This window comes from Theropithecus gelada, chromosome 20, assembly GCF_003255815.1.
Source record: "Theropithecus gelada isolate Dixy chromosome 20, Tgel_1.0, whole genome shotgun sequence".
NCBI classification, from domain to species: Eukaryota; Metazoa; Chordata; class Mammalia; order Primates; family Cercopithecidae; genus Theropithecus; species Theropithecus gelada.
This window is the reverse complement of record NC_037688.1, coordinates 6,579,365-6,597,233: the sequence shown is the minus strand read 5'-3', so window position 1 is coordinate 6,597,233 and position 17,869 is coordinate 6,579,365.

Sequence of the window (17,869 nt, the reverse complement as noted above, 5' to 3'; positions counted from 1 at the left end):
GAGTGGTTCAGGAGCTTGGTCCTAGATTCACTGGGATGTCCAGAGTGGCTTCAGCTGAGCCAACAGCTCAATTTAGTCTTCAAAACTGGATTCCTACTTATTCTTTAAAGCCTGAATTAAGTATTCCCACCTATGTGAAGCCATCTTCAACCTTTCTGAGACAGAGTTAGCCAGAGTTTACTTCCTGCTCCCAGAACATTTCAACACATCTCAAGGAACACCCTCCAGCACCCAGTACTGTGATGATCTGTCCTCCCCAGCCTGCTCATCCTCCCCAGCCTCTCCAACAGCTCCCGGCACAGAGGCGAGACACACAATGAACGCTGGCCAAAAGAGATCCCAGGAAATCCCTCCAAGAGATAATGACAATAGTTTGTCACAAATTCTGGCTTGAGCTTATTAGACTGGTTCATAGTTGGGGGAACTTCAGAGAAATCTAAATTACTGTTTAAGTAAATCATGACACACACATCAATAGGCTATTATGTAGCAATTAACAGAGATGGAGGAGATACATATTTATTGCTTGGAAAAGATGCTTGTGATGTGTGATTAAGTGAGAAAAAAACAAGTTAGGAAACCATTTGTATAATATGAGCCCATTTTATTGGAGGAAAAATGTTTCTCTTTCCTACACACACGCACACACACACACACACACACACACACAGACACATACACACAAGCCATCTTGGGTTATATCAATAGAAGTGAAGTACCAGACCACAGGAGCTATAACTGAAGTATCAAATTTCCGAAGAACATTGACGAAATCATCTTTATCTGTAAGAGGGTGACTAAAATGGAAAAGGATCCAAAACCATGTCATTTGAATAAGGATAGAAAGAACTGAGAGTGCTAACAGGGATAAAAAAGACTCAGACTCAGCTGAAGGATACAGAGCCAACGATAACACCCACAGCGTGAGCTAAATACCTTAAGGCGGGAGGGAGCCGGTGGCTGATGTGGCAGGGGAGGGGTTGAGGAAGGCTTCACAAGCACGGGGCCCTGTGAACCTGGGTCTGAACTTTAAAGCCCAAGGCAGTGTTTCTCCACCTTTGGCCTTGGCTTCCCAACTTCACTATCCTGGCATTTCTTTGTAAAACCTGTATGACTATTTACTTAAAATTTTTCTTTGAAATTGTCTTGGGTCTACTGCCATACCACCCTGAACGTGCCCAGTCTCATCTGAAATTATATTGAGTTTGTAAGAAATGCATTTCACGTGGTAACTCTGTTTCACTTATTGTACCGGAAAACCAGTATTGTCTGCCACAAATGAAAGAAAGAAAACATAAAAATGTATGTTTAAACATCGCAGAGTTGTTCAATTCCAGTTAAATGTCAGTGATGGGAAGCTCTGCACCTAAGAGCTGCTTCCTCTTTGTTATAAAGGAGAGATTAACAGGCCGGGCGCAGTGGCTCACACCTGTAATCCCAACGCTTTGGGAGGCCGAGGCAGGCGGATCACGAGGTCAGGAGATAGAGACCATCCTGGCTAACATGGTGAAACCCTGTCTCTACTAAAACTACAAAAAATTAGCCGGGCGTGGTGGCACGCTTCTGTGGTCCCAGCTGCTTGGGAGGCTGAGGCAGGAGAATGGCTTGAACCCGGGAGGCAGAGGTTGCAGTGAGCCGAGATCGCGCCACTACACTCCAGCCTGGGTGACAGAGCCAGATTCCATCTCAAAACAAAACAAAACAAATCAAAAAAATGAGAGATTAACAAGTATTTTAAAGGTGTTAAAGATATCAAGCCCCGCTCCTCGAAAACAAACAAAAAACTCTTTTCTGGCCAGCAAAGCATGAGAGAGCACCAGCTTGCTTTCCCACCAAAGGATCCAGTGTGATGTGGTGCAGCACCCTGGGAGGCAGGAGAGAGCAGGGACAGGCATCCAGGACTGGGGAGAGTGTGGCAAAGCCAGGAGGGTCACAGGCTTGCAAAGGCTATAGGGAGGGGCATTGGTGGACCCAGAGGAGCCAGGTGGCAACATTGGTACAGGTGTGTCCAGAAACAGAGCACACATCACATGTAGACAGGGTAGGGGGAGGGTAATTCCTCATTGTCATCTTCTTACGCCATTTTGATTTCTGTGCTAAGTCAGTATATTACCCATTCAAAACAAAAGATGCAGAATCACACACACACACACACACATACACACAATCCCTTGGACAACAATATTTGGGACACTCAAGTGCTCTAGGGCAGAGACCTTGCAGTTGAACTGCCTGGAGTCAGATCACAGCCCTGCTGCTTCCTAGCAGCGTGGTCTTACGTGTCTCAGCCTTCCTAAACCTCAGTGTCCTCATCTGGGTAAAGGGGACATGAACAGTGCCTGCCCCAATGAGGAACACATTAATACAGGGGTCAATGTAAAGCCCTCTGCCCTTCACAGCATTCAGTGAGTCACCATGTTACTGCTTCCTCACCTGTCTCTGTAATTCTTTGCTGATTTTAAGTGCAGGTCTATATGTGTCTTTTTCTATCTGCCTGTCACCCTCATTCCCTTCCTTTCTAAAATAAAATGGAAGTATATTTTATATATTTATTATGTATAGTTAATAGACTGTTCTTTTCCCTGCTCTTAATTTTAGTAAGATAACAAGGAGAATGTTGCCATTTCTAGAAACCAAGAAGCTGGCTATATTAAATTGCTCCTTACTTCTTGAGGCCTCCAATTGATTTCAGGAGCGTGGGCCGGTGACCTTGGATGACAAAATTGCTCTCCAGCCCTGTTCAGACTGAGAGCCTGCTCATGTGTGGGTACTCAAAGACATGGGTGTGCACATGTTTACACACACCATGCACACACACACCCCTACAGAAAGTATAGCAATAAGAACGAACCTTTCACATCAAGCGACCTCCAAACAACAATGGTTGGTGAAGGGCTCAGAGAGATTGAAATATTTCTGTTGAGTTTCATTTCTTTAAATATTGCTGTTGTAACCCTTTATAGAAGTCAGTAGGGAGGCCGAGGGGGGTGGATCACAAGGTCAGGAGATCGAGACCATCCTGGTTAACACAGTGAAACCCTGTCTCTAGTAAAAATACAAAAAATTAGCTAGGCGTGGTGGTAGGTGCCTGAGGTTCCAGCTACTTGGGAGGCTGAGGCAGGAAGATGGCATGAACCCGGGAGGCGGAGCTTGCAGTGAGCTGAGATCGTGCCACTGCACTCCAGCCTGGGAGACAGCGAGACTCCATCTCAAAAAAGAAAAAAAAAAAAAAAGAAGTCAGTAAATCCTGGTTTAACTGCTGCTATTGATCGGGGAAGGCACAAACAAAGGTGCAAATGAGTTTTGGCTGGCTCCTGAATTGTCTATTACAGATGGCATTAAAGACATGATGTATTTATTTCCTGGTTTGCAGACATGTGTCCACTCCATCACTCTCCACCCCTCCATCATCCAGGACTGTTTTCTAAAGATAGACAGAAGGTTTCTGCAGGACACTCGTTCTTCACTCATTAACAGTGATCAGTAAACCCTGTGGTGTTCATTAAAATGTTTCTCTGCTGCACAGCAACAACACTTTTTCCTTTGAAAGCCAACTTTAGCTGCTGTGAGGTCAACAAAATACATAACAATTATGAAGAAGGTAATCTCCACTGTACTTTTTTTATTTTGAGTACGTCCTGGGGGTGGGTGAGCAGTTCTGATTTATTTCCACTTGGACCCATGAGCCTCATTTGATTAATATTTGCTGGGGTTGTGCTCAGCTTCACTGGGGGCCATGCAAATGTGAGGCAGAGTAAACAGCAAAATAGAGATAGCCCTCCATTCAGAGCAGCCGGTGACTTCTGACCCTACCTGGGTTTGGTTTTATGACTTTCATATCCTTGAAGTTATTTAAAAGAAGATGAAATATGACAGGTGCTGGGGTTGGCAAAAGCAGCCAGTTGATTGCATTCCGAGCTGCCGGTGGGAACCCCCTCTCGGACCGTCGTCAGCACATTTGAAAGTGTTCGGTTCATTGCTGTCCTCTGCACTTCTCCCCTGACCTGCAGAGCAAACCTGGCATGCAGACAGGTGGAAATGGACATTTGTTTTCTACTGGCAAGCTTTTCTTGTAGGTGTGCCTTCATGTTCAGTCTCAGTCCATGGGGTTCCGATGCAGCTGCCTCCTCCCCACTCCTCGGCATCCAAGAGTATGCACGTGATGGCCAAGTCTAGCTAATCAGAGCACCCCGTTTCCTGGCCACAGTGATAACGTCAAGAATAGGCATGTGACTTAAACTGGACCAATGAGAGCCTTCACTAGGGCTTTGGAAGGAATCATTCAAAAGAGGTTCTCTCCTCTGCTATGGACAATCTAGCATGATGTAAACCTGGAGCCATCACGTGGGGAGAGCCTGCGTGGTGGGAGAAGCCAGCAAACCAACAGCAGAGATGAGAGATGAAAGCAGAGCTCTGAGGATGTTGTTTGACAACTGGATGCAGCCATGGCTGAAGCTACTCTTAGAATTTTAAGTTAAAATGAGGCAATACATTCCCCTGGATTAAGACATGTTAACTTGGGTCTCTGTCACAACCAAAAGATGCCTGACTGATGAAACGCCTTTTTACTATAACTTGAAGAGCACAGAAAATATTCCATGCCTATAATACATTCTGCATCAGCTCCCTAAAACCAGTCATACCCTGGAGTTTGCACTCACCTCCTGTGTCTCCTGAAAGAAGTTTCTTAAAATATCATTTGCCCATGAATCCTTATTCCAGGGTCTGCTTCTTGGGATGCCAAATTAAAATGTGAAGATTAAACAAAAGGATTCACGGAAAGTTCTTACCACAACGCTTGACCCATAATATATGCTCAATAATTGTTAAATATTATTGTTGTTGTTCTGTTGGCAGAAGAGCTTGAAATAGAATATAATTTCCTGACATCTAATCAAGTGCTCTTTCAACTAGCCAGTGTTTCTCCTAAAATGTCAAACCTGTAACACAGTTGGTCTCCAGAATAATTTTAATTGTTATGCATTTGAGAACTTTGTAAAGTTATGTGGTATGGCAAGTGAATGCTGCTTTCTATTTATGGTATAAGTTTGTTCTTAAAATAAATGTATTCAGGTTCTAAATATGAGTCATATTTTTAAAAGCAGTTAAAGGATATCCCAAACTTTAACAAGATATGGCAAAAAATTGTGAAAGTAATATACAAACAGAAAGCTCTGTACCACTCCCATGCCAGCCACCAGCTCATCCCCTTCATGCATGTGGCTTACGGTCACCACCAAGGTCTCAGAGGACCCTGAAGAAAATGAACGGTGAGCCAGAGCTCCCACTGCACCTACCATCATGCACTTTACATGCTGTTGCCTGGCTCTGCAGTAGCTGAGTGAGAGAGGAGGATGTACGATGGGATGGGAAGAGATAAGTGGTATCCGCAGGAGCTGGAAGGAAAGATAATCTTGTGCCTCAGCCCGAGATGAAGAGGAATGAGAACTTGATAAGTGAGAAACTGCAGTGTGGAAGGCCCTTCCAGATGGGATGGAAGATGCACTGGCACAAGGCTGGCCCCAGAGGACCTTATCAAACAAGGCCACTCTTCTTTCTCGTCTTTCTCCAGCCCCATTCCTGTAGACACAGTCACTCCTGCTCCAAAGCCTGTAAAATTCAAGTTCTAGTTCTCCTGTCAATGAACTGTGTGACTTTAGGCCAGCCACACCACCTCTTTGAGCCTCTGCTTCTCCATATGTAAAATGTGGAGAGTGATTCCCATGCCATTGTAGGCTGGGCAGCAGCATAAATGGAGTCATTTGCAGAGCCCTTGGCACAGGTCATGGTCTACTTTCATTCCCCAGTCCTAACTGGGCTAGCAAGCCCAGTATCACCTCCAGCTCACAAACAGGTAAAGTCCAAGGATCGGCTGGCCTCTAAAGCCTGGGGGGTACCTCCTCTACAGTTGCTTGTGTCTTTGACTCAGCCTCAAGCTTCCATGCAAGGAAACATGCCATGCTCCTTATATAAGATGTTGTTGGTGCCCCAACCACATCCCCTTCACTGGGCCAGTTATAAACCATATGCCCTGCAAGTTTGGGGTGCTAAGGGCTCACAACTCTACCCTGATCTGGAGGATTGCCCTTGACTGATGGGAACCACCTTGCCTGGAGGAACCAGTGGAATTAGTCCCAGCCACATCTCTGCCCTGCAGGGAGCCTGTGAGCAGTACCTGGCACAGGGGTTCAAAAGCTACAGTTCTGTGTGGCCATTCATGTTCCAGGACCTCCTGAAGGGACCAAGCTGAGACTCCATGTCAGCTAGAACGACATCTCTTCTTCTTCACCTGCCCCATCCTGCCTTTCTCATTTCCTTACCTGTTTCTTCCTAGCACACTCTCTGGATAAATCACTTGCATGAGAATTCCCATCCCAGGCTCTGATTTCAGGGAATCTGACCAAAGATGTCTTTGTGCACTAGACAAGATGTTTTCAGCAGAAGGAAGAATAGGGTGGCTCATGCAGAAACCAGACCTGACTGACATTTCCCCTAAATGAAGGTCATCTGATGGAGGATGTGGAGAGGGGAAGGGACCTGGATCACCCTGTCAGACACACAGAGGAGACCAACCTCTGGAAGGCAGAACCCTGGACAGCTCCCGGGATCTCGGTGGCAGCAAGTCTTTCTCCATAAGGCTCTGGCCTTACCAGGACTCATCTCTGACCACGGAGAGCCCATAGAACAAAGGTAAATATCTTGCTATGGCCAGCTAGGCCCCATGAGATCCAGTCCTGCCTGACTCTCCAGATTCATGGCATAACACTCTCTCCCTGGCTCACCACCCTTCAGCCATGTCAGACCCGCTTCTAATACTATATAATGTCATGTGTCCCCACCTCAGGGGGTTTTCTGCCCCTTTGTCCTGGAACTCCCTTCCCCAGTTCTTCTCATCTAGGACGTAGCCTCCATGACCCTTCTCTGAGAAGTATTCTCTGATCACCTGGTCATTCTTGAACACATTTCCCTGTTTTATTTCATTGATAGCAGTTATCATATGAAATTATGTTTGCATTTATTTGTGTGTTTGTTTGTTTGCTTAAAATCTATGTTGGCATGAAGAGATCTGAATCCCCAACATGTAGAACAATATCGGACACATAATAGGTGCTCAATAAAATTCTACAAATAAAAGAATGATTGTGCCCGAGTTTCTGAGTCTCAGTTCCAAGTGTCATGTTTCCAGGAGGAGGAATCTGATCAGTTCAGCTTGGTCATCCTTCTCCACTCCCACCCAGACCTAATCACACATCCCCCTTGACCCTGACTAATGCCATACAGACATGCCCATTGGAGGGCACCTCTCAGGGATTGAGCACACATTCTAGAGAAGGAGGAGCCCAATATAGGAACCCCCCAACTGTGTTTACCATACACATGAACCAGGGCTTGAATCAGCTGCTGTGCAACCCACATGGCCATGCTTATTGCTGCAGCCTTGCCCCCTGGGCGCTGGGTCCTGCCTCTTGGGGACTGTAATCATCCCGTTGGGCTTTGTGTGCTGGGCCCTCAGTCTGATCTCTGCAGCTGTGTCTCCCCTCAGTATCTTTAATTCCTCCCCTCACCCGTGAAAGGGGAAGCATTTAGACTCTCATCAGCTAGCTCCAATCAGCTAAACATTGGACATGTATGCTTCTTTTCCCTCACAATCACCTTCACACACATTTCACCCAGTCCTTAACCACATTGTCAAGGATAAAAATGCATCCTCACTGGGGTGCTAAGCTAAAAGATGGAATTTTGGCCCACTAAGGAGGGGGCTGCCTAGGATTGAAGCCAACACAAATGAAAGCAGAGTGAAGTGATGGGGAGACAGTGTCCTAAGGATGTTTTCTGAGCCCTTTGGCTTTTTTTTTTTTTTTAAACGGAGTCTTGCTCTGTCACCCATGTCAGCCAGACTGGAGTGCAGGGGTGCGATCTCGACTCACTGCAACCTCTGCCTCCAGGTTCAAGCAATTCTCCTGGCTAAGCCTTCCAAGTAGCTGGGACTACAGGCGCAGACCACCAAACCACCAAACCAGGATAATTTGTGTGTGTGTGTGTGTGTGTGTGTGTGTGTGTGTGTGTGTATTTTAGTAGATATGGGGTTTCACTGTGTTGGCCAGGCTGGTCTCAAACTCCTGAGTTCAGGCAATCCGCCTGCCCCAGCCTCCCAAAGTGCTAGGATTACAGGCATGAGCCACCACGCCCAGCGAGCCCCTTGTTCTTAAGCCAATTCTACCCAAAGATTTTTCAGACATATGAACAGCCTCAAAAATGTGTGTGTGTGTATTTATGTTACATCAGTTTGAGTTGAGCCTTTGTCACTCATTAAACCCAGATAATGAAATCCCTGTCAACCCGACATTCTGGACTACTACTCCCAAACACACTCAGAATTTTAGAGAGAGCTTTTGATTCTGCTCCTTAAGCTCCAGTTTGGAGCCACTAGCTAGGTATGCTATGTACTAATGTGGGAGACAGAGGGACTCTGGAGACCGAATGTCAGAGTACAAACCCTGGTTCTTTCACTCAGCAGTGTGACCTTGAGAAACTAACTTAACCTCTGTGATTTCGGTTCCTGTATCAGGATAGAATAGGTTATGCTGTAATAACAAGCAATCCCGGGCTCACAGTGATTCAAAATAAAACAATGTAATTTTTGCTCATGCTCCATTTCCATTATGGATTGTCTGGGGGTTTTTGGTACTCGTGACCCTCCCCTTGGGACTCTGATTGACACACATGGTGCATTGCTAGTCTCTGTGACAGAGGCAAGGGAATCAATCACAGGCTGGCTCTTAAAGATGCTACCTGGAAGAGATGCATGCCACTTATGCTCACACACCGTTGGTCAAAACAAGTCACATGGACATACCTAACTTCAAAGTGAACGGAAAACTATAAACTCATGGTATGCTTAGAAGAAAAACCAGAAAAAAATGCCAAACAGCACCAATCACTATTATAGTTCCTTCATGTAATAGGTGGATAAAAATTGTACCTACTATGGGTTTGCTTTGAGAATTAAATAAGTTAATTACCCAAAGCCCTTAAAACAGCATCTGGCACATACTAAGTAGTCAATTCATATTACCTATAATCATTACTTTGTGCTGTGACATCTGCCCTGGGTCTCATACATACCACACACCCTGTATGCGAGAGGAGGTTGGCACTGCTGCTACTCAGTGACCTGCCTTCCAAAGAACTAGAAAAAGTACGTCCACAACACACCTACTGCCAGACACAGGCACTGAGAGGCACAAAGAGCATTTCATAATTTGGGATGATGGGTTTGTAATAAGCCACCACACGTGCTTAAATCCTTCCAGGTCTAGAGTACAGGAGCAGAGGTCAACTGCTACCTGTAAATGAGCAGCTCTTGGAGTTGTACATATCGTCTCTCCTTCTGAACTCCCACTGGGATGGGACTCAGCACACATTTTCTTACAGCACTGACATGATCAAAACTCATGTCACTCCCTACTCAGCAAGAGATTTTGATTGTCTCCAACAAAACATTTCCTCATCTTAGGGGTAGAAACGCGTGACAGAGGAAATCTATTTTTTTAAATCCCCATGGAAGGCTTTAAAATAAGATTGACTCTAGGAATTTATCCTAAGTGGATGTTCTCAAAGATACATGTTCAAAGATGTTCATCACAGCATTGGAATGGGCATCAAGAGCTCCTTAGTTAAATACAGCATCGTGGACAGATTAAATAGAAATAGACACAAACAGAAAAATTCAAGAGAATTAGAAATTAATGGTAGCATTTAAAATAATTAGAATTAATACTACCTCCATTAAAAGGGATCAAATAGTTCTCTAGGTACTAACAGGTAGACATCTATCAAACATTAAGAAAAAGGGCACAGCACAGAACTGCACATATATTATAACCCCATTTGTATACATTTTAAAAATACATACATATGTGGGCTGGTAGAGGCCACAAGAAATTCTTAACAGCAATTTCCTTAGGGAATAAAATTCTGAGGGCTGTGGAAGGAGAAAGAGGTATGTAGTTTCTGTGGTTTACCTTCTCATGGTATCTGAATTGTTTTCATCATATGTCATTGTTACATTTACATTTAGAACTTATTTAAAAATTCTAGCAGGGCATGGTGGCTCAGGCTTATAATCACAGTGCTTTGTGAGGCTGAGGTGGGAGGATCCCCCATGAGTTAAAGACCAGCCTGAGCAGCATAGTGAGACCTCCGTCTCTACAAGAAATTTTTAAAAAAATGATCAGGGATGATAGCACATGTCTATAGTCCAAGCTAGTTGGGCAGCTAAGGCAGGAGGATCGCTTGAGCCCAGGAGCTCAAGGTTGCAGTGAGCCATGATTGTGTCACTGCACTGCAGACTGGGCAACAGAGTGAGACTCCATCTCAAAAAAATTAAAATTAGAAAAATTTAAGAAATGATCATTATTTGTCTACACAGGAGCAGCAGTTAACGTATCTGAAGAGTCCTGGCAATGTGTGCTGGAGTCAGGAAACTGGACTTATCAAGCACCTTCCCATCATGGGGAAGAGCCCCACCTCCAGACCCTGCTGCAGGCTGGCTTTATCCTGGGTGCAAGGGAGGCCCCCAGTGATGAGGGGCACCCAGAGGCCATGTGTGAGTATGTAAGGTGACTCTTTATCTAAGCCACCAAGTCGGGGTGGCAACAGGTGAGCAGCTGTTCCCTGCTCAGGATTAAAGAGGCAGTGGCCACCAAAACATCTGGGCTCCACGGATGCAGCAGTTGCCTCTGGATTTGGGAGACATTCATCACACACCTCAGCACCACAAGTGACCCTGGGGACTACATTTATGCCCTGCCCACCTTGCAGGGGTGCTTTAAGAACTGAAGGAGGTGAAGTGTGTGAATATAATTGGAAAGGACACAGAGACAGGTACTGCTACCATCATCCCATTTTCACAGATAAGAAAAATGTGGGCCGGGAGCAGTGACTCACACCTGTAATCCCAGCACTTTGGGAGGCCGAGGAGGGTGGATCACCTGAGGTCAGGAGTTTGAGAGCAGACTGGCCAACATGGTGAAACCCCATCTCTACTAAAAATACGAAAAAGTAGCTGGGCATGGTGGTGCATTCCTGTTAGTCCCAGCTACTCAGGAGGCTGAGGCAGGAGAATCGCTTGAACTCGGGAGGCAGAGGTTGCAGTGAGCCGATATCAAACTACTGCACTCCAGCCTGGGTGAGAGAGTGAGACTCTGAGAAAGAGAGAAAGAGAGAGAAAGAGAAAGAAAGAGAAAGAAAAAGAGAGAAAGATGTGATGAGGCAGGGAAGAAACATACTCTAGTTCTCACAGCTTGAAAATAGGGGAGCCAGATTCAAACCCAGCCTTTCTGGTCCCCAAGCCTGGACTCTGAAGCCATGCAATTCACTAATTCACTGCCACTTTAGAATGCCCTGTGAAACTTAAACCACCATGTGAGCAGGAACATCGTTCAGGACATTCTGAAGACCATCCCAGTTACAAAGCTTCCGTGGGATCAGCTAAGGACTTGAAAGCCACCTTATTGCAACCTAACTTCTCTCTCTGCTCAAGCCAGCACCCCTCACCCCTCACAGGCGTTGATCCTGAGAGCTGATCTTAACAAACTTCTGTGTGCAAATTCATCTCACTCTCTCTCTCTCACTTCACAGGAGGCCTAACCTAAGACAATGGGTGAAGCCACTTTTTAAAAATTAAAACATGTTGATTAAAAAATAGCCTGAGTGCATTACAAAATATTTGGGGAGAACAGAAACAAAACAGGGAAGTAAATATCATAATCCCAGTATACCAATTCAAAGCACATTCATTCTTGTATTAGTAAATGCATGGGAAATTGACAAGCCCTCATAACACAGTTTGCTCTATTCCTTTCAGTCTTTTTTTCTTATGCATATATTTTCATAAAGTTACAATCTAACAATTTTATACACACAGTTTTCACCCTGCTGTTTTTTGCTCAGCATAGTATAGTTATTATTGATGTTAGTTGAGTCTTTTGAAACATTTTTAATAGTTGCATAATAACCCATCGAGTTGTTGTTAGTGGCCTTTTTTCTAGAGGTATGCATTTAGTTCGACTCAAGCAAGATGTTACATCATATGATTCTTTCATCCTGGATGTAGAAAAAGAATAAAGTAAGTTACATTATAAGTTATACTGTAATAAATATGTTAGGGATATGGCTTTTTCCATATTTAGAATTATTTTTAAGGGAGGTTAGACTTCCAGAAGTAGAATGATTGCATGTAAACCTCGTTCATTTAAAACTGTTTTTGCAGTTTTACAACATGTAGATCCCTTGACATAAAATCAAGGGTACTGTTTTATGTCGGTTTTCTGTTTTTTTAGCTTTGTGTTCTCAGATAACTGACACACCTCTCTGGGCCCCACTTACCCCACTCTGAAGTGTGGAGCAGAAGAGGGATTCCGCAGGAGCCCCAGGAAGCCCATTCAGTGCTGGATTCACTGCTTCTGAGAATGACCTTCGGAGAGACAGGGAGCTGCCAGGGCCCCAGAGAGTTTCACCTGCTGGCATGTGAGATGCAGGATTTGCCACTTAGAGATGTGCTGTAATGAATTCTCCTCTCTCCTTTCAAGTCTTTGGAAGGTTTATGGTTGGATTAATAGTGTTATGAATTGAGTTAAACAAGGCTTTCCTTCCCCCAGGACTTCAAATAGCAGAAATCAGATGAGCCCATAATCCTCTTCCACATGCAGCAACTTTATTAAAATCTATCTTAGGATAAAGAGAGGGGCAGGGTTGAGGGAGGGAGGGGCCAGGCAGGGTGGCAGTGGACAGGAGGAACTGCCAGGGCACAGAGCAGAGCACCCCGTGCAATTGAGGGCATCATGTGTTGATAGCTGCCTAATAACCATCTTTAAAATTTAGAACATTCTGATAAAACAGGTCTTCTTTGTCAACCTCCCAAACCCAGCTCCCACTCACTATCAGTGAGTTGGGATTGCAGAGCAAGTGGTTTTAGGGACTTTATCCATGAAATTCTGATGCTATTAACCTATTAATTTGATATGTTATTCTAGACCATTTTTATCATTTACCAGAAGATAAATAGTAGATAGAAAGATACATACATACATACATACAATAGATGCGTAGATTGGCATATACTTTTCCACAGAAAACATGTAACATTATTTTATATCAACTTTTGGCACAAACAGGATTCTCTGGATGTATTATTCACTATCCATGCCACCATCCATGTTGACATATAGAGACCTAGGTCAGTCCTTATAACTGGCTGGTAGTGCTCAACTTTTGTATATACTACATTTTATTAGCTATTCTCCTATTATTGGACATTGGGATTGTTGCTGTCCTTTGCTAATAAATGCTATAATGCAAAGAACATCCTGTATCCACATGCACACATGCAGTGCATCTCTGGGGCAGGTAGGGTCTCTAGGTCCTAAGGGCTGGCATTTTCTTAACCCTCTGGGATGTTAGGAGTAAACCAAACAACCAGTGGTTTCAAATTTATGGTCTAACATTTCTGTCCATCCAGCCAGCCTACTGTGTGCAAGCAGAATGAGTGAATGGTTCCAATCTACAGATGGGGTCCAGAGAAATAAGGTGATTTGTCAAAATTCATAGTCTGTAAGTGGTGAAGACATAAGGAAGTGATATAGTAGGGAGAGGTCTGGGGAGTTAGGGTAGGAACCTATTTGGTAAGCCAGTAGGGGTGGGAGAAATGGAATGTTTCCTCTCCAGAGGTGTGCTAGCACTGGCAGCACCTGTGTTGTCTAAACATACCCAGAACCCCAACAGAAAGAACTCCAACAAGCCCTCGCTAATTGCTATCATCTAAATGAAGTGATTCATATTCCTTTGCCCATGCATAATTAGCTAATAAATTACAAATGAGTAATCGTCTCTGAGGAGGCAGCAGGAAAGAGCAGTGCCATCATACATAGACCCTAATTTTCCTTCGAGGCTATTGCTAAATCATGACTCCCTTTGGAATCTCAAGCAATTTTTTCCCTTTATTATTACAAGGCTATTCTTGGCTTTGACAAATCAGGACTGCTGAAATTACCGAGCCAAGCACTCATTTCTCCCAACTACCTCCTTTTTCTGGGAAGAACTCTATCTATTATGACACACATTCTATTTGTGACATGATCTTCAGCAGCCCTCCTGTAAAGGAAAAGAAAATAAAATGCAGGTGGAATCGTATATCACGTGCTCTCAAATGCAGCCCTCTCCTGACCTGAGAAGTCCATGACAGGGGCCAAGGTTCCTGTCCGAAAGGCAAACAGTGGCTTCAACCTTTGCGTCTGGGAATGGTTTATCTGGAACTGAGGCATGTCCTGTTGAAGAATCCCCCATCCTGAAGAGAAAGAACAAGGCCAGGGCATCTGTATATTTAATAAGTGCCCCTAGAAGATACTAGGTGTGGATCCACTTGGCTAAGGAAAGAACATCGGTTTTTGTTAGGCTAAAGTGACAGTTCTCCATGTCAGTTAGGAAGCAAAGGTCCACATATGTAATCCCATGCTTCTGAGCACTGTGGGTTATTACCTTCCCCCTACGGAGCACCTTGGGGTGTCCTCTGACCTCTATGGAACATTATCACAAGTCCTAGGATACAACTTTATCCAGTGACCCCAACATCCACCCACTTTACAAACTAAGAATATTCTGCTGTGTTGATGCACCTGAGAGGGAAAAGGAACTTGTCTCACTTTTTCTCCCTCCAAGATACCGGAGCACTTTACTGGGGGGGTCGGGGTGGGGGTGGGGGAGGAGCACAAAAACTAGGGCTCTTGCAAGCCAACCCAAGTGGTTTACCTAACCCAAGTGGTTTAAGCATTTTCCACAATAAAGAATTTCCGAAGATGGGTTGTACAACAATGTGAATGTACTTAACCCTACTGGATGGTAGACTTTAAAATGGTTAAGAAGGTGACAGTGTGGAGAAACAGGAACCCTTGCGCACTGTTGGTGGGAATGTGAAATGATGCAGCCATTATGAGGAATAGTATGGAGGTTCCTCAAAAAATTAAAAATAGAACTACCACATGATCCAGCAATCCTACTTCTGGGTATATAACCAAAAATAATTGAAAACAGGATATCAAAGAGATATTTGCACACCCATATTCCTTGCATCATTATTCACAGTAGCCAAGAAACGGAAGCAACCTAAATGTCCATCAATGGATGAATGGATAAAGAAAATGTGGTATAAACATATGATGAAATATTATTGAGCCTTAGAATAGAAGAAAATCTTGTTATATGCTACAGTATGGATGAACCTCGAGAACATTATGCTAAGCAAAATAAGTCAGCCACAAAAAGACAAATACTGCATGATTCCATTCATATGACTTATCTAAAATAGCCAATCTCAAAGAAGCAGAAATTCAAATGGTAATTGCCAGGGGCTCAGGGAGGAAGAGTGGGTAGCTGCTGTTCAGTGGGTACAGAGTTTCAGCACTAAGGGTAGGAGCTCCTGGTGATGTATTGAACAGCAATGTGTATGTCGTTGGCAATATTATACTGGACATTTGGAAATTGTTGGGAGGATGGACTTTATGTTATTTCTTTGCCACAATAGAAAAAGAATATACTGTGCAAATATTCCCATGTCAGTAAATGCTGCAATATTTAAAAATGGTTAAGACAGTAAATTTTCTGTTATGTGCATTTTGACACTATTAAAATTTTTTAATGGTGTAAGAAAAATGGGGATTTAAAGGCTGTATAGTTAAAAAGAATTAACCTTGAGCGATAGATTTGGAGAAAGGATAGTATAAAACATTATCAACAAATTATTTGATTGTTAGAAGAGGCCAGACATCTAATCTACTGTGGCCACAGATGGCCAAACTCCAGGTCAGAGATTCCCAAGAGAGATCAGGAGGAAACTTAGGAACCAAAGATTATGTTTCTCCAACATAACCTTAAAGGTGGCCCTTGGCACCACCTTCCATCTGAACTTGGGCAAAGAGCCTCCTTGACTCATTGTGCCTCCGTTCCTCATCCGGGCCGTGGGGAGACTGGGGCAGTTAGCTGATCCTTACGTTTTTCATCATTAACCTTGTATGAGCCTCTCTCTAAGTTTTCTTCTCTTTTCGCCTTTTTCTTTTCTACTTCTTTTGTTTTGGTAAAGTCCTAGGGGGAAAAAAACCCACACACTTTCCATATGGTGCCCTTCCTGGAGGCCGGCCAACTCCCCAGCTCCCCAGGGCTGCCACAATGCATATGCATGGGCCAAGAAGGCTGTCTGGCCACCCGCAGTGTGATCACAGCCTGTCACCAAATGTGCCCATGTCAGCCAGCCCGAGCACCCCTTCCCTCACTGTCTGTCCCCGAATCTCCACTGCACTGTCAGACCTCTGAATTAGCGACACTCAAAGCAATTGCACAAGCTCACATGAGCACGCATCATAGTGGGTGTGGGGGAACAGGGGGTGGGTGGGGTAATTACTTGGCCTTCTGCATATTCACAGAGATCCTTAAACTTAAAATTGACATTGTAACCAAATATGTTTATACATAAAGTCACAGCAATGCACAAGAGGACTAAAAGAAGATCCTGTCTTCCAGCTTTAAATGCGAGTCCCCTTGCCGGAACCCACTGCCTGGCGTGTGCTGTGAATTTTTTAAAAAATAAATCCTGTAATTACTTTGTGAATGACAATTTACATGGTAGGACATTGCCACCTGCAATAGTACATTGAAAACAAAATGAAGTCAAGAGATTATGGGTAGCTGTCATTCAAACCATAATTGTTACTACACACTCTGTTTTATCAAAAGTTCTGGTGTCATTTTTTTGTCATAAATGTTCTGATATTTTGCATTAGCCAAAATTCTTCAGTCATGTAACTGATGGACACAGACTAGTAAGTTATTGTGTTGAATGGGCTTTAGTGTAAAAGTGTTAATTTGTTCAAAGAAAAAATTAAAATATGCAATAATTTTGCTGCCTTGTTTTGGCATCTCTTCATTTTTTTACTATCCAGGATGAATCAAGGAATAAAGATAGATGAGTCAGGTCTCTCTGAGCTTCTGGAAGTCTTGTGAGCCCTCTACTGTGTGTGTGGTGTTCTTAGAAAACCCGGGATGAATGGGTGGGGGGCGGTGGCTCATACCTGTAATATCAGCACTCTGGGAGGCTGAGGAGGGTGGATCACGAGGTCAGGAGATCAAGACAATCCTGGCTAACACAGTGAAACCCCGTCTCTACTAAAAATACAAAAAATTAGCCAGGCGTGGTGGCGGGTGCCTATAGTCCCAGCTACTTGGGAGGCTGAGGCAGGAGAATGGTGTGAACCCGGGAGGCGGAGGCTGCAGTGAGCCGAGATTGCACCACTGCACTCCAGCCTGGGCAACAGAGCAGGACTCCATCTCAACAACAACAACAAAAAAAAAAAAGGCAAGAAAACCAGGGATGAATCATGCATGATCCCTGGCCTCAAAGAGCTCATGGGGTAAGAGGGAGACAAAATGTGGACATAAACAACCAAGACTCAGGGCAAATGAGAGTTGTGCAAATTGTGGAGACACAAATTGGGGAAACACTGAAGGAGATGACATTTCAGTTGAACCCTGAAGGATGAAACTAGATGTAGCATTCAGAATCTGCAAGGAGCCATCAAGCCCACCTATTCTAACTTTGGGTATCAACTGAGACATAGAAAGGAAGGATCTCTTCCAAGATAGGAAGTGAAGGACATGGAACAAAGCAGAGAAGAGGGACGACATCTCCAGGTAGAAGCAGTGATAGAAGCAAATGTAGGAAAGCTAGAAAGTTCAAGTGATGACAAAGGCCCCTTTAATGGGCATTAGTTCTGCTCCCCTGCCTGGTCTCCACGCTGTATCCGTGTGTTCACATGGCATT